This window comes from Lipotes vexillifer, unplaced genomic scaffold, assembly GCF_000442215.2.
Source record: "Lipotes vexillifer unplaced genomic scaffold, Lipotes_vexillifer_v1.1 scaffold415, whole genome shotgun sequence".
Lineage (NCBI taxonomy): Eukaryota > Metazoa > Chordata > Mammalia > Artiodactyla > Lipotidae > Lipotes > Lipotes vexillifer.
The window spans coordinates 2372100-2395153 of record NW_006774345.1 but is presented as its reverse complement, the minus strand read 5'-3'; the positions used below and the strand labels follow the sequence as shown (position 1 = coordinate 2395153).

General features: G+C 39.9%; 1 pseudogene; it reads right to left on the bottom strand.

The window, feature by feature from the left end:
• Positions 1-12373: 12373 nt before the first annotated feature.
• Positions 12374-13142, bottom strand: LOC103080084 (60S ribosomal protein L7-like 1 pseudogene; annotated as a pseudogene).
• Positions 13143-23054: the final 9912 nt, after the last annotated feature.

Below are 23054 nucleotides of genomic sequence, written 5' to 3'. Positions count from 1 at the left end.
AGGAATGCCAGGGTAGGTTCTTGGCCGGCCTGTTCCAAGGGAGTGACCTTGGAGTTAGAAAATGCTACCCACCCTTTTTCTAAGCCTCCTGTGAGCTCCCTTCATCCTGTCAATAAATCCCCAAGTGCTCCCATAAAACCAGCCAGCTTCGCATCTGCGTCACGAGCAGCTCTTGCCCCCAGACCAGCAAGGAAGTTTGAAACCCTGGAACTTGCTGCTCAAGTCATTTGTGAAGACGCAGATTTTCAATCATAGTTTGAACTGGCAAACCAGTGGCTCCTCCATTTTTTAGCAAAGTGCATTTAACACAATGCTACATTATGTCTCTAGGCTCTCTCCTCAAATACTGGGATGTACTAATTGTGACAGACCCACTTGGCTATCAGTGTACTCTGGGACAGCGGTCCCCAAAGGAAGAGGAGTTATTTTTTTATTTCCCTGGAGCCCCATGATTCCTGATACTCTGGTGAAGGGCAAGGGGATGTTGACAGGGAAGTCAGTTTGCTGAGGCACAGAGGGAAGTCTCCACGGGCCCTGCTCTCTGCATGTGGAGATACTGACAAGCTTGAGCAGAGACTGCAATTGAAGGGAGAGCAATGAACGCATGGGGGGCCTGGGCCTTAGCTACTGGCTACCAATTCCATTTGAGCAGATAGATTTTCATTAAAAATGTCATTTTTGACCCATCTCCTAGAGTAATGGAGATAAAAACAAAAATAAACAAATGGGACCTAATGAAACTTCAAAGCTTTTGCACAGCAAAGGAAACCATAAACAAGACCAAAAGACAGCCCTCAGAATGGGAGAAAATATTTGCAAATGAATCAACTGACAAAGGATTAATCTCTAAAATTTACAGGCAGCTCATGCAGCTCAATAACAAAAAAATAAACAACCCAATCCAAAAATGGGCAGAAGACCTAAATAGACATTTCTCCAAAGAAGATATACAGACTGCCAACAAACACATGAAAGAATGCTCAACATCATTAATCATTATAGGTACATGTAAAAGTATGAGATTAGATCACTCCCTAACACCATACACAAAAATAAGCTCAAAATGGATTAAAGACCTAAATGTAAGGCCAGAAACTATCAAACTCTTAGAGGAAAACATAGGCAGAACACTCTATGACATAAATCACAGCAAGATCCTTCTTGACCCATCTCCTAGAGTAATGGAGATAAAAACAAAAATAAACAAATGGGACCTAATGAAACTTCAAAGCTTTTGCACAGCAAAGGAAACCATAAACAAGACCAAAAGACAGCCCTCAGAATGGGAGAAAATATTTGCAAATGAATCAACTGACAAAGGATTAAATAACAAAAATAACAAAAAAATAAACAACCCAATCCAAAAATGGGCAGAAGACCTAAATAGACATTTCTCCAAAGAAGATATACAGACTGCCAACAAACACATGAAAGAATGCTCAACATCATTAATCATTAGAGAAATGCAAATCAAAACTACAATGAGATATCATCTCAGAATGGCCATCAGTCAGATGGCCATATCAGTCAGAATGGCCATCATCAAAAAATCTAGAAACAATAAATGCTGGAGAGGGTGTGGAGAAAAGGGAACACTCTTGCACTGCTGGTGGGAATGTGAATTGGTTCAGCCACTATGGAGAACAGTATGGAGGTTCCTTAAAAAACTACAAATAGAACTACCATATGACCCAGCAATCCCACTACTAGGTATATACCCTGAGGAAACCAGAATTCAGAAAGAGTCATGTACCAAAATGTTCATTGCAGCTCTATTTACAATAGCCCGGAGATGGAAACAACCTAAGTGCCCGCCGTCGGATGAATGGATAAAGAAGATGTGGCACATATATACAATGGAATATTACTCAGCCATAAAAAGAAACGAAATTGAGCTATTTGTAATGAGGTGGATAGATCTAGAGTCTGTTATACGGAGTGAAGTAAGTCAGAAAGAGAAGGACAAATACCGTATGCTAACACATATATATGGAATTTAAGAAAAAAAAATGTTATGAAGAACCTAGGGGTAAAACAGGAATAAAGACAGAGACCTACTGGAGAACAGACTTGAGGATATGGGGAGGGGGAAGGGTGAGGTGTGTTAGGGCGAGAGAGAGACATGGACATATATATACTAACAAACGTAAGGTAGATAGCCAGTGGGAAGCAGCCGCATGGCACAGGGAAACCGGCTCGGTTCTTTGTGGCTGTCTGGAGGGGTGGGATAGGGAGGGTGGGAGGGAGGGAGACAAAGAGGGAAGAGATATGGGAACATATATATATGTATAACTGACTCACTCTGTTATAAAGCAGAAACTAACACACCATTGTAAAGCAATTATACCCCAATAAAGATGTTAAAAAAAAAAAAAAAATGTCATTTTGAAAATTAGAAAAGCATACACACACATATGCAACCAAACAGATGTTCTGTATTCCTCCTCTTCCTTCTACAGTACTCACAGGAAACACATGTCTGTGTTGTCCTAAGTCCAGTTACTAATTAGCACATTTCAGTAGCACATTTCACGGAGGACAGGGAGGATTTCAAAGGGATTCCTTCCTTTTAAGTTGAGACAGCTGGTGCTAATTACCAAGCAGGAAAAGAATGTGCAAACAGATCATTGAGAAGCCATCGGTGGAACAGAAGGCTGAGGGGTCTTTGGGTCTTATGGTAGAACTCCTCTCCAGTGGTTGGAAGGGACTGCCTATTATCTACATCTTCACCTTGCCCCCAGGAAGCAGCTGTCCAGTTTCATCATCCTGCAAGTAGGTGGGAAACACAGTCCAAGAGCATGAACTCAAAGATCACTTCACAGCATGCATGGAAATTTCACAGAAAGACAGCAGAGCTCTTGTAGTAAACCATTTCCCTCTCAAACATGCACAGCAAAATAGAAGCTAAGCATGGCCTTTACCTTTTTAAACAAACCCAGGGGATGATCGATTCAAAGTTCATCTTTATAATTGTGTTGCTATGAAATGAGGGCAATCTAGACACCCCAAATTATGCTAGTAAGGAAAAAAAGAATCTTGACTCTTAGTCACATCACTAATGGAAAGAACACTAGACCAGAAATCAAGAGCTTTCTGATTCATACTCATTATGAGACTTTGGGAAAGTTATCTAGTTTTTCTGAGCCTCAGGTTTTCATCCGTAAATGGGAATAATGGTACCTACCACATAGGGCTATATGTAAACATTTTGGAATATTATAAAAGTACAACTCGTATTTAATTTGAATCTCTAGATAAAGGTAAAGTTATTGGGTATCTTTGGAATGTGATTTCTAACAAAAGCCAACCAAAGTAATCTCAGCCCAGCGGAAGTATATGAGTACCTTACAGAGGGAGTTGATAGTACTGGGTGCTGAGGCTACCTAGAGAAGAGAGAAAACTTGCAGGATGACTAATTGGATTTTAGGAACTGGCTTCATGACTGAGAATAATTTTGCAAAGACAGTGCAGCAGAGTGACTAAAGGTAAAAGTTCTGGAATCATACTGCCTTAGTTTCCAATTCTGCTCTATCACTCCCAACCTGGGTGACCCTAGGCAAGTCACTTGACCCCTAACTGTAAGTTAAGGGAAACAGTAATGACACCAACTCATGGATGGCTTCACTGTGAGGATTAAATGAGATGTAAAATAGGCACAATGCTTAATAGATTATAAATTTCATCTCAAACACTATCAGTATTACAAAGACAATGTTAGTATTATTATAGTCACAGAGCTAACAAGCTCATTTTCCTTTATTTTTATTTTAATTATTACTGTCAGCTAACATATATTGCTTATATTGGGCAGCTTTTATGTATATTGATTCATTTAATCCTCAGAACAGCCCTATGAGATATGTTAGTGAGTAGCAGAGCTGGGATCTGAACCCAGGCAGAAGTTTCCTCTTAGTTATTGCACAAATTAACGTGGGCCAGTGATTGAGATTGGGGTGGGGGCATTTAAGAGTGAACTACTTAGGGCTTCCCTGGTGGCACAGTGGTTGAGAGTCTACCTGCCAATGCAGGGGACACGGGTTCGTGCCCCAGTCCGCGAGGATCCCACATGCCGCGGAGCAGCTGGGCCCATGAGCCATGGCCGCTGGGCCTGTGCATCTGGGGCCTATGCTCCGCGGTGGGAGGGGCCACAGCAGTGAGAGGCCCGCGTACCGCAAAAAAAAAAAAAAAGAGTGAACTACTTGGTACAGTGGTAGCTGGATTTGAATATGAAAATGTTACACATGCTTGCTGGGCTGAATGTCCCCCTACACATCATAAAGGAAAATATATTTAGCTGTTTTGACATTATAAAGTAGTCATGCCTTGACTTATCCCAAAGCATTGCCATTTGTTCTTTTCTCTCCTTCATTATATCTATTTTCAGGAAACTGAAAACATTCTAAAAAATAAAGGAGGTGTTCCCCCATTCCAAATATTCTACTTTAAAGGCAAAAATAATAACTCAGAATAACAGCAAGATAAATTTGATGAATCAAATACCATTGAAAACCCACTTAACACCCACATTCAATGTCTGTCTGAAAAGTTCCAACTTCTATCATTTTTAACAAACCCCAAAGATTTCGCTCAGCTCTTTTGATATCAAAGAAAAATTTCTGAATCATTGCAAGTGCTTTTTATAAAACACCTAATTTTTAGGAACAGTGCCTAGACCCATACCCTGCACATCAAGGAACTTGGTAAAAGTGCGTTGATTGCTCAAGTGCTGATGAATAGTGTCTGGTTGATATTACATGATATTTCCATAAGTAGAAAATGTAGCAATTTTTATGCATAGGCTCCTTTGAACCTGGGAAGGCATGCCTGCAAGATAATTAATTAGTGGCTGGCAGTGAAGGCTGTAGGTTTTATATAAGTCACTTGTATGAGGCCGGAGAAGGAAATTGTTTCATGTTTAAGGAGACAAACAGAAAGTCAAAGAGAGACAGTGACAAACAAGATGGCCTGAACAATACTTGGGGTCATTTAAAGAACAGAGTCCCTCTGAGCACTCTGAGGTCATGCCAGCTTGTCCAAAGACCTGCCCTTCCCCCCACTGGCTCTCTATCCTGGATTCCGGTTCTAGTCATGCCCATTGCTTGCCAACCAAGTTGCTACATCCTGCATCTGTGCTCTTATTTATGCTTGGCTTCCTCCCCAACTTTTCTTCCGTCTCTAATAATCTGTATCTTACCATTTTCAGACGCCTGATCAAAACCCATGTGCCAGCTCCTAGAATGTAGATTTTTTGCACTCAATAGACCTTTTCTCATTGGATCAGTACTATAACTCCTTTGAAATTAAATTCTTGCTATTCAATTATTCAACCAGGTCTTTTACACTTAAAATTTTTTTCTGACTAAACTGCTTGAGAATAGGGTACATAATTTCCACATCTTTTCCATCTGTCAATGAATTGCTCCTTGTGCTATGCATCACACCCAATAGATATTCCACGACTGTAGTAAATTATCCAGAATCTCATGCCTTCAACTAATCCATGCCATTGCGATGGCTTCGTGAAAGACGTATAATTAGTTCTTGATACTGTGACAAGAAGTTGCAGAACCATCAGTGTTGACTCTGCCAGAATCTACAGATAACATCTGCTTAAATGCTAGGAACAGGTGGAAAGCTACATGATCACAGTTAATGCATGGAAGGCCAGTTAACATGGTTATGAGCATGGTTTGGGAGTTCAACTCTCCAGCCTCTGCCACTTTATAGCTGGTTGAGGCAACTAACCTCTCTAACCTTCTATAGGGTAAAGATAATCACAGTATTCCTCTCATAGAGTTTTTATAAAGAGAAAGAAGATAATACCAATAGCACTGCACCCGGGACCGGGGAACCCCTCAATCAATACATGTTATTAATATCATGATTAAAATAATTAACCAAGAACTCAAATATGTTTTAAAGACACAACAGACTATTGCTAATGATATGCAATGTATCCCACTTTGAGGTTTAACTTTTACTAATATATATATATTTACCTAATATTTAAGTTATTTATAATTAATAGTCTTTAATCTTGAAAGCAGTGTGGTATCCAGGTATCACTGTGGCTTGATAGTCATTCAGACATAGGTTAGAATTCTAGCTTTTCCACTTCCTAGTCAAATGGCAAAGGACAAGTTGGCTAATACCTTGAATCTTCAGTTTCGTTATCTGACATGAAGACAAAAATGTAATTCCTACTTTGTGAGATGGTTAAAGTTGCATGTAAATCCTCTAGCAGTCAGTAAAAGACAGCTGTCATGACTTCTGAGCCCTCTGTTTTCCTGATTATCCTAAGGGACAGCAGCTGTGTAAGTTTAAGATCAATGTGTAGCAGAAAGCCACATGTCAGGACACTTCACAGAGCTCTACCTCTTCATCTTCCGAGGGGCATTCTCTCTGAATTAAGAGGCAAGTATTTTGGGGGGAACAGACTCATGTGGGAGAGCTTGGAGTAAGCAATTTGCGGACTCATTTTCTATAGTGTTGGCAGAATGTGGGCTGTCATCACAGGCTGGGTATTGTCTTGCTTCCTGCAGTCTTATAATTGTCACACTGTGGCATGGTGTTATTTTCATCTCAATGATGCACTGATTATAAGGTAAAGCTGTACTGCCTGACCAATGTGCCAGGTGTCTGCTTTAATAACTCCAAGTGTTGTTACTTAAAAAAAATGAGTAGAGACATGGAGGGGAAACAAGGAGCCACCAACCAGCAAGAACTTCAAACCACACCACGAAGAGACCAGATGTTGCTAGGCTGTATTTTGTTTGGACAAGTTCTGCTTAATCTTCCCTGGAATCAAGTGAGGAATTCAACCAGAGCCTGCCCAGAGCAATAAAGTTGAAAATTATTTAGCAACATCTGGAACTGAGGGCAGTTCCTTTTTCTTTTCTCCACTGAGTAGGTGGTGAGAAGACAGGAGGAAGGGATACAGAACTACTCAAAGACCAAAATAAAAATCTAGGTAATTCAACTCATTTTTCCCCACATAAAATATAGAAATGGAGCCATTCATTCATTAATCCAACCTGTACCAGCAACTGTGAAAAATTCAGGGAGTATAATAATTATAACAAGGACAAACAAATAAATGAAACATAGTCCTTGACCTCAAGAGGCTTATATTCTAGAGGTTTAACAAGCAAAAACCAACCAAACAAAGCAATAAAAAACACCATAATTACAAGTTGAAGTAACAGCTTTGAGCATTAAAAAAGAAAAAGAGAGATGAATCACAGGCAAGGATACTTACTGCAGAAATAGGCACCCAGAGAAGTTATCATGTAAGCTGAGACGTGAAGGATGGAAGGAGGAATGGATGTTTTCAGCTGAGGGAGGAGGATGTGTGTAGACCCTGAAGGCAGGAGGAAATTCAGTGAGTTCAAGTGCCTGAGGGAAGAAGTCACTGAGAAGTCATGTATTCGCTGGTGACCTTGAGCAAACTGCTTTGTTTCCTCACCTGCAAAGAGCAATAATAATAGTATCTACTGCACCGTTTTGAGGTTTAAATGAATTATTTCATGGGAAACCAATAGAACAGTGACTAAGTCATAGTAAGTACTGAATTTTTCCCTTTAAAATTGTTCATTTTGTGTTATGTGCTTTTTTCACCTCAAATTTTTAAAAAGAAAAAGAATGGATCTTCAGTTTTGCCTTGATCAACTGGATAAAGAGTTGCTTAAGTCAAACGAGAACAAAGGAGCTCAGTGTTCTGCTTGGGGCGTTTGAATATGTGACGTTCATAATTTATACAAACGTAGAAGCAAGAAATAAGTTACCACAACTCAGCACATAACATTTAAGACAGTGGAAATGAATAACATAAGTAAGAAGAAAATGTAGACAAAAGATAAGATAAAGACCTAGGACAACCTCTGAGAAATGCCAACATTTAAGAAGCGAACCCAACAGAGAAGATTGAGAAGTAGAAGGAAATTAGGAAAATGATCCTGGAAACCAAGAGATAAGCATGCTTCAAGCAAGTAAAATGTCAACTTTGACATATTGCTGAGAAGCCAAGGAAGATGAGCAGGGAGGAAGTTCACTGGATTTGACAACCTGAAGGTTGTTGTTGACCTTACCAGAGGGGGTTCCAGGTAGAAGAGATGTAGGAGCACATTGGGCTTGGTTGAAGAGTGGAAGAAAGATGAGGAGGTAGAAGCAGTTTGTTCAGTTATATATTTGGAGTTCGGTTCAAAGGAGAACAGAAAATAAGGCAGGAACTGAAACAGTATATGTATGGTTATGTGAAAAAAACAAAGTCTTAGGAGGAAATAGTACAGCATGCTTGTACGATAAAGGGGATAATTAAATGAACAGTGAGGAAAAGCATGAATAACTCAAGGAGCAAAGTCTTTGATAACGCAGGAGGTAGTGGGATCCAGAGCAAGAGTAGAAAAATAACCCTTCTTTTTACAGGAGGAGCACTTCCTTCATTGTGGAGGAAGGAGAATTGGGATGCAAATGCACCAGATTGGCAGGTTTTGTGGTGGGAAGATGAGTTCATTTTCAATGACTTCTATTTTCTCAATGAAGTATATGAGTCTGGGTCATCAGTAGGAGGAGGATGTGTGGGAGGTTTGAGGAAAAAGGAGATGATATGGTACAGTCATCCCACAGAGATGGAGAAACATAATTTGATTCCTGAGCAGGCTCTGAGTGCCTGCTTGAGGTTTGTGAGTTCTCAATCAGTAATCTTGGCTCTGTGATTTTTCCCAACAAAGTTGCGTCTTGGGTTTGGGCAAGGAAGAATCCTGCAACCTCAGAATAGCTGGTATGATTCACCCCAGGCCTATCATATTCAGCTTCCTGATCATTGGCTAGTGAGCACTGAAGGAAGTTCAATAAGCCCATCTGTTAAATATAGAAGGGGAAAAATATCAGCATCAAGATATTTGGGCCTGGACAGCTGCCAGCAGTAGCAACAAGGTTATGTCCAAATCCTTGGCCCCAACTAGCCAAGGCATCCAGTAAGAAACAGTCTTCTAGCCACACTTGCAATGGTGATCGGAAAGGGTTGCCATGGAAATTGCCATATTAAAACGGTCAAAGTTGTTTCAGGAGCTTCAGTGCAGCCTAATTTGGTGTGAGATATATCTGAATTAAAAGATAAAATACAGAAGAAATGGAAAGAAATGTATTTGTGTTTCTTCCAAGTGTACGGCAATCTTTTTTGAACTAAATTGTGTCGAAATAAGTTCTAAATGAGTGTGGTCTAAATTAATTACCTGATAAAGGAGCATGAGAAAAGAAAAAATAGAAAGCCTGTAAGTCCTACAGAAACCACTCAAATAAAAAGTAGGATATGAAGAAAGGATGGATTTTAATGGTGTCAGAAAAGGTTTTCATATAGATTAACTGAAGAAGGAATAGTGTAGCAACTGATGCTCTCATTATGGATCAGATGAATCCTCTGAGCTGTCCGTTGGGAGTTCTCCTGTCCTTGTCTTTCGTCACTTCATTTCGCGAGGCTCACATGTCCTCCCCTGCTCCTGACCATCTGTCTACACCTACTCCTCCTTCAGGAATCCGTTCTGTCTTCTCATTATGCTTCAGGTGTCAGTTTAACAAACTCTTCAGGAAGATTTCCTTTGTGGCATTCAGCCTTGTTTATGCCCTTTTATGGTGTATGCTTTCTTGAGAACACATGATTATTATAATTTTGTTTGGGGGAGAATTGTTTAATAGCCATCTATTTCTGCTAACCACTATATTCCCAGTTCTTGGCATACATCCTGGCACACAGAGACCAGTATCTAACTGTGGAAGGAAAGAAAGAAAGGGAAGAGGGGGAAAGGAGTGAAAAGAGGAAGATGAACCACAGGGTGTCACTCAACCTACAAAGGTTTTCTCCTTCCTTTGAATTCATAAGAAGCTGTTTTTGTGCCCTGTATTTAATACTTAAGTATATACTACTCTGATACATCTCTTGTGTTTTCTGACGTACAAATACTGCACACATAGTTAAGTATTTAAATGAGCAAGACTCACACCATTTACATGTAAGAATATAGGAAATAACCGTATGCTGAGAGTGGCATCAAACATGTGCTATAACATGCAGCTAATTTATTATTAATCTTCTAGGGTTTTATCTGAAATATGATTTTTTAATTGATCTTATTCATTTAAAAAATTTTTTAATTGACGTATAGTTGAGTTACACTGTTTCAGGTGTACAGAAAAGTGATTCAGTTATACATATATAGATCTATTCTCTCTCAGCTTCTTTTCCATCTCAGGTTATTACAAAATACTAAATATAGTTCCCTGTGCTATACAGTAGGTTCTTGTTGTTTATCTATTTTATATATAGTAGTGTGTATCTGTTAATTCCAAATTCCAAATTTATCCCTCCCCCCCTTTCCCCTTTGGTGACCATAAGTTTGTTTTCTATGTCTGTGAGTCTATTTCTGTTTTGTAAATGAGTTCATTTGTATCATTTTTTTATATTCCACATATAAGTGATCTTATCTGATTTTGTCTTTCTCTGTCTGACTTACTTCACTTGGTGTGATAATCTCTAGGTCCATCCATGTTGCTGCAAATAGCATTATTTCATTCCTTTTTATGAGTAATATTCCATTGTATATTGGAATATACACATCTTCTTTACCCATTCATCTATTTGTGGACATTTAAATTGCTTCCATGTCTTGGCTATTGTAAGTAGTGCTGCTATGATCATTGCGGTGCATGTATCTTTTCGGGTTAGAGTTTTCTCCAGATATATGCCCAGAAATGGAATTGCTGGATCATATGGTAACTCTATTTTTAGTTTTTTAAGGAACCTTTGTACTGTTCTGCATAGTGGCTGCACTAATTTACATTCCCACCAACGGTGTAGGAGGGTTCCCTTTCCTCCACACCCTCTCCAGCATTTATTACTTGTAGACTTTTTGATGATGGCCATTCTGACCAGTGTAAAGTGATAGCTCATCGTGGTTTTGGTTTGCATTTCTCCACTAATTAGTGATGTTGAGCATCTTTTCACGTGCCTGTTGACCATCTATATATCTTCTTTGGAAAAATACCTATTTAGGTCTTTTGCCCATTTTTTGATTGGGTTTTTTTTTTTTTTTTTTATTGAGCTGTATGAGCTGTTTGTATATTTTGGAAATAAATCCCTTATCAGTTGCATCATTTGCAAATATTTTCTCCCATTCTGTAGGTTGTCTTTTTGTTTAGTTTTTGGTTTCCTTTGCTGTGTAAAGGCTTTTAAATTTAATTAGGTCCCATTTGTTTATTTCTGATTTTATTTTCATTACTCTAGGAGCAGATCCAAAAAAATATTGCTGCAATTTATATCAAAGAGGTACCTGCCTATGTTTTCCTCAAAGAGCTTTATAGTATCCAGTCTTACATTTAGGTCTTTAATCCATATTGTTTACTTTTGTATATGGTATTAGATAATGTTCTAATTTCATTCTTTTACATGTAGTTGTTCAGTTTTCCCAGCACCACTGGAACGTGAGCCTTTCCATGGAATAATATAATCTTTAAATGTCCTAATTGCCATGTAAAAGTAGCAAGGTGTTCTTACTTCTCAACTCTCATTGCCCATCACTCTCTGCTTCATGTTTTAAGCTCTGTCAATTCTCATAGTTCCTCAGAGGCCCTTCCTTTCTTCTGACTGCAATGTTTTCTTCTGAAGATCTACTCACTCAAGACTTACTACATCCTTCACATCATTTAGGAAGCCCACCACTACCTCTGTTCTACATGAATTACTGTATAAGTCCCCAGTTCACTGCAGGACTGTGTCTCTTTTATCTCTGTATTCTCAGGGCTTAGTACATGAGTTGAAATCCATAAACTAAATAAACATCTATGAAACTGAGCTATTGTTTATTATGAAGCTACACCGTTCATGATTTCATAGACTTAACTTCAGCCTTCCTGAATATTTGTTCCAGGTTAATTGTCATAATTTTTATATGTGTGTGCACTTCTTTCTAATTGTATTTCAAGTTCTTCCCAAAACAAGGCCATAGGAATCCCCACATTTAAGTATGCCCCTGGGCTTGGTCCACTGCTGTCTTGTATTCATGCTTGGGTATTCATTCACCAACATTAAAGCCCAGGAAAGAAGATATGACAAAACAGGACTCCCTCCTCCATGGCATGAGTCCTTTGCTGGTTTCAGAGGTGCATGGTGGCTAATGTGGAAAATACACAGGAACTTTTCCTTGGAACTGGGGTGGGATGAAAAGTGCCTGCTGTGAACATCGCCATCTTTGCCCTGACACTTCCCCTCCAGTTTCTGAGGATATAGCAGAAAATAACCTTCTTTGAAGATACTGGGTAACAATTACATAAAACAAAAACACATTCTTCCAATGCACTTGTACTTTCAGAGATTCCAAGTTTAGTTCAGCTGCTGGATGAGCCAATTGATGTGTTTGCCTCCATAACCAGGTGAGCTCACTTGCTTGAGGAAGCCCACCCTATTCTTGGTAGTGTGATGGGCCACTGAGAGTTGGAAAGGGCACAAGAACCCTGAGATCGCCTGAAAATTCTTCCCTGGGAAGGCAATTTCATGAATGAAGTCTTCCAAGCAAATGACACCAAACTTCCCCAGGTGCTTCTCAATCACTGTGTTGTCTGTGAGAGGGATGATTTTATCCTTGACCTTGGCTTGTCCGTGTTTCAAACTGAGTTCCCAAACAGACTTTAGATTTGCAAATTCCCCAGGCCACATAAGAGTCCACTATACCAAAGCGTTGTTATTGTATGAGGGTTTACTTACACAAAGATACCACTGAAAATCTTACTTAGGCAAAGTCTTGCATCGGTACTCTGCACCAGTAAACTCACCACATTAATCCTTTGGATGCCTACAACAAAGGCCAAGAAAGGTTTATCTGGCACTTTCAAGCCATGGGGTTTCCCTTCTAACCATCTACGGTGCACCCTGTCATGTAGTTGCTGCCAGGAATCATTTAGGAACCATTCTAGTCACTTAAACTGGAGCTCTTTTCATTTCCTCCGCTCCTTCTCTTGCAAAAGTGCCTGCTTCTCTTGGGTGGCTTTGAGGGCCTGATACGCCTTCCTCTTTTTAGGAGGTTTTCTGGAACCGAAGTGATCGTTTTTTTTTTTTTTTTTTGCTCTTCTTTTCCCATCTCTCCAATGCTGCTGGCTACCGCTCATGCGCAGCCCCACTGCACTTTAATTACTGTCATTTAAAAGATGACCACGTTGTGAGAGGCATAATACCTACCAGAAATAGATTTTTCACATTAAACCATCCTTTTCTAAAAAAATTCATCTTGGTTATACAAGCCTGTGTCAGAAATTTTACAAAATTGTGCATTCCTGTAAAAATTACTTTCAAAGATATCCTACCATTTTATCCCCAGAAAGTGACATCAGCTTCTACCACATAAGGAAAAAAAAATGGCGTTAAGTGGACATCTTGAAGATAAGAATGCATGCTTTTAGTACAAGCAAGCTTTCTCCACGCTCTCCTCTTTCTTCCTCACCCCATTCCCTTTGTCCTACCACTTTTCCTTTCCTCCCTTTGTTCTCCATTTCCAACTGCCGATGAAATATGGGACTTGCTTAGACCTACTTAGAGCAATCGTGGGTTTTAAGTTTGCTGACTGCTTTTCTAGCATGAGGATTTAGGCAGCGGGGAGCACAGACTGGGAATGTAGGCTAATGTTCCCAGGTTCTAAATATCACCAAATCAGAAAAGAATTGCATTTGTGAAACTGAAGAGAGACTCTTTTTATCTTTCAATAACCCCCTATGCCGTCCTTAGCACCAAATGCAAAAGAAAGGGTGAGAGAAAGGGCAAGAGGACTTAGCAGAGAAGAGACTTTCTGCTGGGACGTTATAAGTAGCACGAAGGAAGGGTGAATTAAATTTCAGTTAACAGCGCTGAACCCGCAAAGGAAAGGATGGGAAAAGGCAATAAAGAGCTGTGACAGTGCTGACTGAGGATCTGGCGAAAGGGCAGGGTGCCTTCCATCTGTTTGGAGAGGGCAGGCTGAGCCATTGGTGGGGGGCGGCGATCATCCTCAGGGAAGCTGTGACTCAGTGACTCCGCCAGCAATGATGTGTGGGCAAAGCAAAGAAGTACAATAAAAAAAATGACTACCCAGAAAGTGGTGGTGACAGCGGCACTTACTGGCACCTGTAGTGAAAAAAGCTCACTCATTCACCTTTTCAAGTGCTGTTTGTGAAGCAGCTACTCTATGTAAATCAGAGTCCCCAAATATGCACCCTCTTCCAGATTCCTATAACTTCACATTTAGAGTCTTCCTAAATAGGCTCCTTGTCTCTAGCCTCTCCCTATTCCAGTCTATCCTACACACAAAGTCCAGGAAATTCTTCCTCCTACACAAGAGTGGTTATATGCATAGGTTCTGGAATTAGGCTTCCTGGATTCAAATCCTGGCTCCACAATTTATTAGTCTGTGATCTTAGGTTAAGTTAGCTAAACTCTCTGAGCCCCCAAGCATCAGTCAGCTCGGGATAAGTAGCAGAAACAAATGTTCCCAACATCTTCCTGGTTTTAACAATAGCGCTTTGCTTCTTGCTCATGTGTGTGTCCATCCTAGGTCTGATACTATGCTCTGCAAAATTCTCACTCTGTGATCAAGCCTACAACTGCAGCCTCACCTGGATCAGGCCAGCCAGTGGCAGAGGAAAATCACAGAGTAAAACATCACACCTGCAAAATTACTTCCTCATCCTTTCCTCCTTAATGCCATACTCACTTCCCTCTAAGATACAAATAAATGTTCAGCCCAGCAAAGACAAAATAATTTGCCATTTTCTGCCCAATACTTAGGCTCGATATTTCATATACAGTTGGCTCAATTAATATAGAGTAATGGGCCCCCCCAGGGAAAACAGGTATTTCTACAAAAAAGAGTTCTGCTTACAAAATGAAACTAAGACAACAAGCCCTTATTGTTACCTTGACATTGAACAAGTTAGCTCCAGCACAGGAAAGTTGTGGAGGAAAAACTACATAAGAGCCTTTTTATTTTCAATGAATATGCCCACACATCTTCACATTTCTAAACACCTTTATGGCATATCATCTATTTCGTACAATACAGCAAAATATAATGTCATGCAAGTGATTGCATTTGTGAAGATGATGACTAAAAATTAACAATGCTACACAGAAGAATGACAGCCAGTACATTCGTCAGGCTAGACTCACTGTTATAACAGACAACCCCAAAACTCAGTGACTTACAATAAATGTTTGCTTGTTCTCATCACAGTCCAGTGTCGGGTGATGGTAAGAGTGGCACAAAAGATCTCATCACAGTGCAATATGGGCTGGTGATGGCAAGTGTGGGGCTAGGAGTTCTGCTCCACATTCACATTCAGGAACCCAGGCCCCTTCGATCTCGCCACGTCTCCCTCCTGTATGTCCTTGGAGTCCTCTCTATTCAGCTGCAAGATCAGTAAAGAGATTAGAGGACTGCATTTAGGAGGATTTTATGGCCTAGGCCTGAAAAAGGTGTATATCCCTTCTACCTCATTCAGCGACCACAACTCTGACACAAGGCTGCATCTAACTGCAAAGGAGGCTAGGAAATATCATCTAGCTACGTGTCCAAAAGAAGGCAATTTGGGGAAAAAACAGTCAATCTGTTCCACAGTGACTTAGGCTCACTTTCTAGCTAGGTGACTTGATCTAGTACACAAGCCTTAAAGGCAGTGATTCAAATATGTGAATTTACAAAAGCACAAATTACAACATGTTCTATACATTTGGCCTCATGTGCCATGTATCTTTGGAAATGATGGTCTGTTTTGCTATTATAAAGAACCGTTCTGACACAAATTGCTGAATCATTATGTGAAATGAAGGTGTCTGATCACTGGGTTAGGCTATTTGTAAGCTAACAAGGAGAAGAGAAAAGCCTTTCAAATGCTCACCCACAGAATAAACACACAGACACAGAACACCATCATGCTATGCTTTGTGCAAACACACAAACTCCTCCCACAGCAATTGACATAATGGAGGCGAAAACAAGAGAGAGAGAGAGAGAGAGAGAGAGAGAGAGAGAGAAGGAAAGGATATCTACACAAGGAATTGAACCAAATCAAATGTTTTGGGATACGCTTGACTACCTGCCCTGATAAGGATTAAGATGAATTTGTAAGATTTGCCTGGCCTCACAGTCAATAATTGTTAGAAAATTGTCAGACTCAAGATGGATGACATCATGTAGGGCAAATGAAGATCATTTCCTTCTACACTGATTGGTGCTTGAGGTTTGTTTATACCCCAGCTGCCTGGGCCTTGTTGTAAGTAACCAGATATCATAGGTTTGAAACAGGCTTTCCATTTGCATCACTGGGCAATGAGTGCAGCCAACAGGAAGCCCAGTGTTTCAGATAACTTGTTTTAATTGAAATCAATACCAACACAGGCAAAAACTGCCTGGAATGGCAGTGCTATGCTCTGATGGAAGATTTTCATGATCTCTACCAATGATAACCATTATTAAGAACAAACTATTAACTTCAACGGTGACATATAGTGCTTTCCAAGAGGAAAGAAAAAGTTTTGGGACCAGAAAACTGTCCAGAAAAAGTTTTGGACAGTTTTCAATAAGGCGGGGGAAAAAAAGAAAGAAATTTCACTTCTTCAGGTCTCTATTAAAGTTTCAGTCCCAGACTCAAGTTCAATTCCAATTTGAATTTCCAATGAGTGGAAAGAGAAAATTAGCCACCCTAGCCCCTCTCCTGCCACCTCTTCTCCAGCTTTTCTTTTCCACTGTCACCCAGATTAGGTCTGGTGAAAAAGAGAATAATTATGACAATTAATATTTATTGACTATCTTCCAGGTGCAGGGCTGTGTTCTAGTCCAGGGATCAGCAAACTTTGTCTATAAAAGGCCAGATAGTAAATATTTTAGGCTTCATGAGACATACCGTCTTGATTGTGACTATTCAGTGCTGCCTATGTTACGCAGACACATAGAAAATACATAATAACTTGGTGTCCCTGTGTTCCAACAAAACTTTATTTGTAAAACAAGCAGCAGGTCAGATTTGGCCTACAGACCATACATAATTTATGGACATAGTTATGGACACTAGAGTTTACATATTTTACTTATCTTCACTGAGGAGGGTATTACTATCTTATTTTACAGATGAAGTAGGCACCCCCCAAAGCTTTCCCTCTAGTTATGCGTGAAGCTGTGTCTATACTAAAGGCAAGTCTAACACCAAAGCAGCCTGTACTTTTCCAACTTTGCCACTCTACTGCATGACTGGAAAAGGCAGTTAGGCAGCCTGGACGATAGCAGAAGCTACACCCCTGGGCCTGATTACAAATTGCAGCTGCTAGTTTGAAGAGTTGCCCAACTCTTCTCTCCTGGTGATCCAGTGTTGACCTAACCAAATTTTCATGATGCAAGGTATATACAGAGTCAGATACCACTAAAAACAAGCACTGTCCGAGAGTGTAAACCCCTAAAAAAAATTCATTCCCCATGGCCTCTGGGACCTCAACTCCAACACAGGTCAAGAATTGGGCCAGATTTGAAGAGTATTTGAGCATTAATTTGGTATCACACAAATACCATATTTATAGCATCCATGTATTTAATGCCCACCAGTAAGATGAGGAGTAAGGGCATCTATATCTCCAGAGCCTTGCATGGAACTTGACACATAGGAAGTTCTCAAGAAATATTAGCTCCATGTCTTCATGGATAACTGAGGTAATAAAACTTATTGTTTACAAATAAAAATATAATTGTAATTGTATAATATATTATATTATTATGATAAGTATATATTATTATAATCACATATAGTAGAATTATATTACATGTAATTATGATTACCTATTACAATATATAAATAAATTAAACGTTTTTATAAGCAATGTAATAAAAGTAAGGTATTATTCCTGCTTTCTGTAAGCTGACACGCCAATAGAAAAGAAGAGAAATATACACACATGTTATTGGCCCTGCATTATTGCTGAGAAGTAAAAAGTGCTCTAATTGTTCAGAGGAGAACAGAAAGCTTAACTCCCTCTTCTGCAGGCATATCTTCATAAAGGAGATGGCATAGAGGCCGGCTCTTGGAACTGAGTAGGATTAGGCAGGTGGAGATGTTGGTAGGTGGAGGAAGGGCATCTCAGGCAAAGGAGACATGGTGAGCAAAGATAGGGAGATGGGAAAAGGTCAGGCATCTTAGTAGAAGAGAAGCTGCTTGGTTTGACTAGAGCATTGAGCAGGAAGGGGGAATAATGAAAGATAACGCCAGAAAGATAGGTTGGGAGAAAGTATAACTTCAATCATAATAGAAGAGTTTTGAAATAAAAACTAATGATGGGAAATGTATTTCCAAACAGAAAAGTATTCCAAAGTTTTCTCCGAAAAGTAGAGTTATCTTCCTAATTAAAAGACATTGATAGAAAAAAAAAAAAGCTTTGCTGAATTGTAATAAACTAGAAAAAATTGGTGTCTTAATGTAGAGGAAATAGTGTCACTAAACAGTCATTTGTAAAGTTATTATGTCTTGAGTTGCTTAATGTGTGAATTTACATCTATTCTAATTGATCATGTCTCAGGAGGTACTATCACCTCATGAGGGAGGAACAGAATGTAATTTTTCTCATTGTTGTATTTCCAGCACCTAGCACAGTGCCGGGTATGTAGCAGAAGCCCAATAAATGTTTAAAGAAGAAATGAATAAAGTAATACTGCCCTTTGTATTCATAAAAATAAGCATCTTTTTGTTTATTTCTTGGTGTAGGTAACTACACGTCAGTAATTCGAAAGCCAACTAGGAAATTCACCGAAAAAAACACCCAGTAAAACAACAAACACTACTTAGGTTAAGACCCTTGCCTTGATTTTAGTGTTGATTGACGAAAGAATCAATTAAACCTGGGTTCTTATTTTAAAATCAAAGCCCTTTGAATTTAGCCATATGTGAGAGATCCATGTAGTCCATTATTTTCTGACGGCTACAAATAATTTTAACATAGAAAATAATGCTTGAATCAAAAAAATGATCATCGGCCTCCTAACTGTTCTTCCAGCCCACACCCACTGCCCACTCCTGTGTGACCTACAGTGCTCCTGAGTTATCTTCTTCAAATATGATCGTGATTTTAACACTTTGTAATCCCAGATTAATGGGTCAATTTAAACTGAAAGATTTGCAAAACCTTACTAGCAGTATCCTAGCAAGAATATTACAACAGAAGGTAAATCATGGCCTGCAGCCTACAGGGTTTTCATGGGAATTCCTGTGTCTGTCTGGGCCAGTCTTTGGGGTCTAGACTGAGGGAAATCAGTCCCTACATTTGCTAATCACTGAAGCTAAAGCAGGATTTCCGTGCCAAGTAGGCAAAGCATAATCCTTAGAGACACGCCTGCCTCTGAGTAAGACGATGAAACCCCCAGATGGTGACTTGTTATTTCCATACAGCACAGGCAAGTGTCCAGTGTCAACCAGGCATGAAACTGAAGCATGAGAACGGTCCAGAGCTGAATAGTGAATGCAAGCCTTTTTCTTTTTCTTTTCTTTCTTTCTTTCTTTTTTTTTTTTCTGGTCTTTAGCTATTGTTGTGTACCTAAGAAAACATTTCTTGGTGGTAATGGTTACAGTGGTGGTAGATGGCATCCCACTGCCTTGCAAGAAACGGCTAGCTCCTGAGGTTATTGCAGTGGCTCTGTCTGAGCAGTGTGGCTTCCAAAAGTGGAGGTGGAAATTAACTGGCATTTATGTAGCAAAGCTGCAGGGATAATTAGTAATTCGACACACAGCCGTTCAGGGCAAGGTCAACGGGGAGGAGTAACATAGCATCATATGATAACCGGTTAATGGGCTCTGTGAAATGAGTGTGTGGTCTAGGCTCAGCTCTGCCCAGGTACTGGTTCCCACACTCCCAGGCTTGGGAGAGGGTCAGCTGAACACAAAGAGTCAGCATACAGCTCTGGCTGGATAGAGTTAGCCACCAAAGCCCCATTAGACCAGAGGTTGGAGCTCCTTCTGGATAAATAAAGTCGTTCAATGAAGCTACAAATGCATGACATTTTAAGTGTACTGAGCCAGCTAAATTTTACCAGTTGGTGTAATTTTTCAACTTGAATATTTTTTCCCTTTCTTTGCCACAGCATTGTGAGAGGGACTGGACAGAGTCACGCTGATCCTGGGGAAAATGAGATGTTTGGATAGAGAAAAGGCAGGAAGGCTTCGTGTTGAAGGTTTACTAGCAGGAAAAATTTAAAAATGGCCTTCCATTCATGAGCAAGGCTTCACAGTGGCCTGACACCATGGGAATTCACCAGACAGTTGGGTGGAGCTCAGCGACCTCTAGTTATGAAGTTTTCACCCTTCCTTCCCCTCAACTGGATTCATGAGAGTGTCCATTTTCAATGATGCCAAACCTTTCTTTAACAATAGAGATCACTCTTCTGTGTTCAGTGAGAACCAATTAATGTCATTATGCTAAGAATTGCTACTAACATTTTTTCAACACTAATGCTTTGTAGATATTTAATTCAATTGACATTTGTCGCAGACCTACTGTGTCCTATTCTAGAAACCATTCACCCTATGCCCCAGGTTCCATCTAAAGAGAGCCCAAGCATAGGTTAACACATAAATAGTTTTCTAATTCTTTACAACAAGTGTCAGCAAACTTTTCTTGTAAAAGGCTAGATAGTAAATACTTTCAGCTTTGGGGGCCACACATGGTTTATTCTCTGTGCAACCACTCACCTCTACCTTGTAGCCTGAAGGCAGCTATGGACAATACATCAATGAATGGGTGCAGCTGTGTACTAATAAAACTTCATTTTAAAAGCGGGCACCAGGGGCTTCCCTGGTGGCGCAGTAGTTGAGAGTCCGTTTGTCGATGCAGGGGGAACGGGTTCGTGCCCCGATCCGGGAAGATCCCACATGCCGCGGAGCGGCTGGGCCCGTGAGCTATGGCCGCTCAGCCTGCGCGTCCGGAGCCCGTGCTCTGCAACGGACGAGGCCACAGCAGTGAGAGGCCCGCGTACCGCAAAAAATAAATAAATAAATACATAAATAAATAAATAAATATACTTTAAAAGCAGGCACCAGGACTGTGGATTGTAATGCAAAATCACCAGAACATCAAACTGAGAGGGAAAGAAAGAAACAACCACAGTTTACTATTTTGTTGAAACTATAATCTGATTTCTTTCAGTCATGGCTATGGAGAATTAATCCCCTTAGTCAGATGCAGAGGCAGCTTCACTGTCAGAGTATTTTATTAATTCATGATTTATGCTTTACCTACTTTCAAAAAAAAAATAAATCCCAGGTGGCTGTTACAGGTAATATATACGTAAACGTTCACCTACATGGTGTAGCTGAAGAGACATTCCCCAACCAATGCAATTCTAGGTAGAATTATATGTCATCGATTAGAAATTCATCTGAGACAAAAATCTGACTTCTTCTAACACTTAGTTAAGATGGGCTGTGTCAAGCTTGAGTGGACAAAGCCAGCAAGGAGAGACGGCTTCTCAGGAAATGAGCAAATCAGATCACGAGCCAGCAGAGAAAACGCTCTTTAGGACAGAGTATGAGCTAAATTTAGAGTTAGCGTCAAATCATAGTTTTATGCATCATTAAAGAGGTGAGAACAGGGAGAAAAAAAAGCACTAACATTTTTTGAGAAATTACTATATGCCTAGCATGGTATTAGTAAATACTTTAAAATGAGCTATCCATTCAATCTTTTTGATACTCCAAAGTAAGTATGCTTATCCACATATTACAGGAAAAAAAAAAAAAAAGGAAACATTTTCCTTAAATTTACACAACTGGTACCTCTTAGAGTTGGAATCTGAACCCATCTCTCTCTAGTTCCAAAGCATATGGCTTTCTGTTATACAACACTGCCTCTTGAGCACAAAATATCAACATTTTGCCTATCTTAAGTCAAGGATTCTCTTACTTCTTCCTAATTCCTTTAACCTATGACATGCTCTTATTGTCTGTTCATTGTTGAATCAAATCATGGTTAATATAACCTTAATCAAAACCCAGTCCTATGATTGGTATATAGTTCCTCGGATTTGAGGTTAACTAGCCCACCAGAGATCAAATAATAGGTCGTATGTCAAAAACTGCATTCCACCTCTTTTCTCACTCGGTTAACTGGAGTGGAGCTGGCTTCCAAATAGTCCATAACTCTCATGCATTTGGCTACCAATTAGTCCTGAGAGTATATTAATTAAAAGAAAAAGAATAGCTAACATTTACTGTGTACTAAGTATGCACCAGTCAGTGTGACATCATTCAGAATCCTTTGACGATCCTCTAAGGAGAGTAGAACTGTGACGCCATTTTATGTAAACTTCTCACTAAGGGTTACAGGATAATCTGCTCTGGGTCACCCAGCTGGTAAATAGCAGAGCTGAGATTCAAATTCTCATCTGCTTAAATTACTTCTAAATTCAGACCTTAGAGAAAACTCACAAGGATGTTTTTCCTGCTTATCAGTGACAAGACCCCCCGCCATGAGCACGTGTGACCGGGTCGCCGTGCTCTCAGTCCTCCCGGGCATGTGCCCTGATTGGAGGTGCTGGGTCAGTTGGTGACTGTTCAACCTTCTGCAGAGCTGCCCGCCCCCACCCCCCACCCCACCCCCGGTCAGGTAGGTACCTTGTTTCTTTCACTTCCTGAATGAAATTTTTGGCCCCAGGAAAGTAGTTTGAGGAAGGATAGGCAGCTGTATTCACTCTTCCTGCTGCCTCAAGAACCCCTACAGGAACTGGGAGCTAAAAGTAGTAGAAGAAAGAAAGGGAAGGGACAGACATTGTTGAAGGAGAAACAGAATTGCCTTAATAGTAAAGCTTTTTCAAAAATTTGCTTTGGGGAATTTAAATGTATGTACATGTTTGTCCAAAAGCGATCAAAAGTAAAATTCAAATACTGTACTTACCAGTACTTGCATTTTACTCACGTAGAGATAGAATTTGTACAAAACATATAAGAAAGTGAATAAGAGTTCTTTCTCTCTTTTTTATTTCTCAACAACCAAGCTACCCAGAGCACCTCAT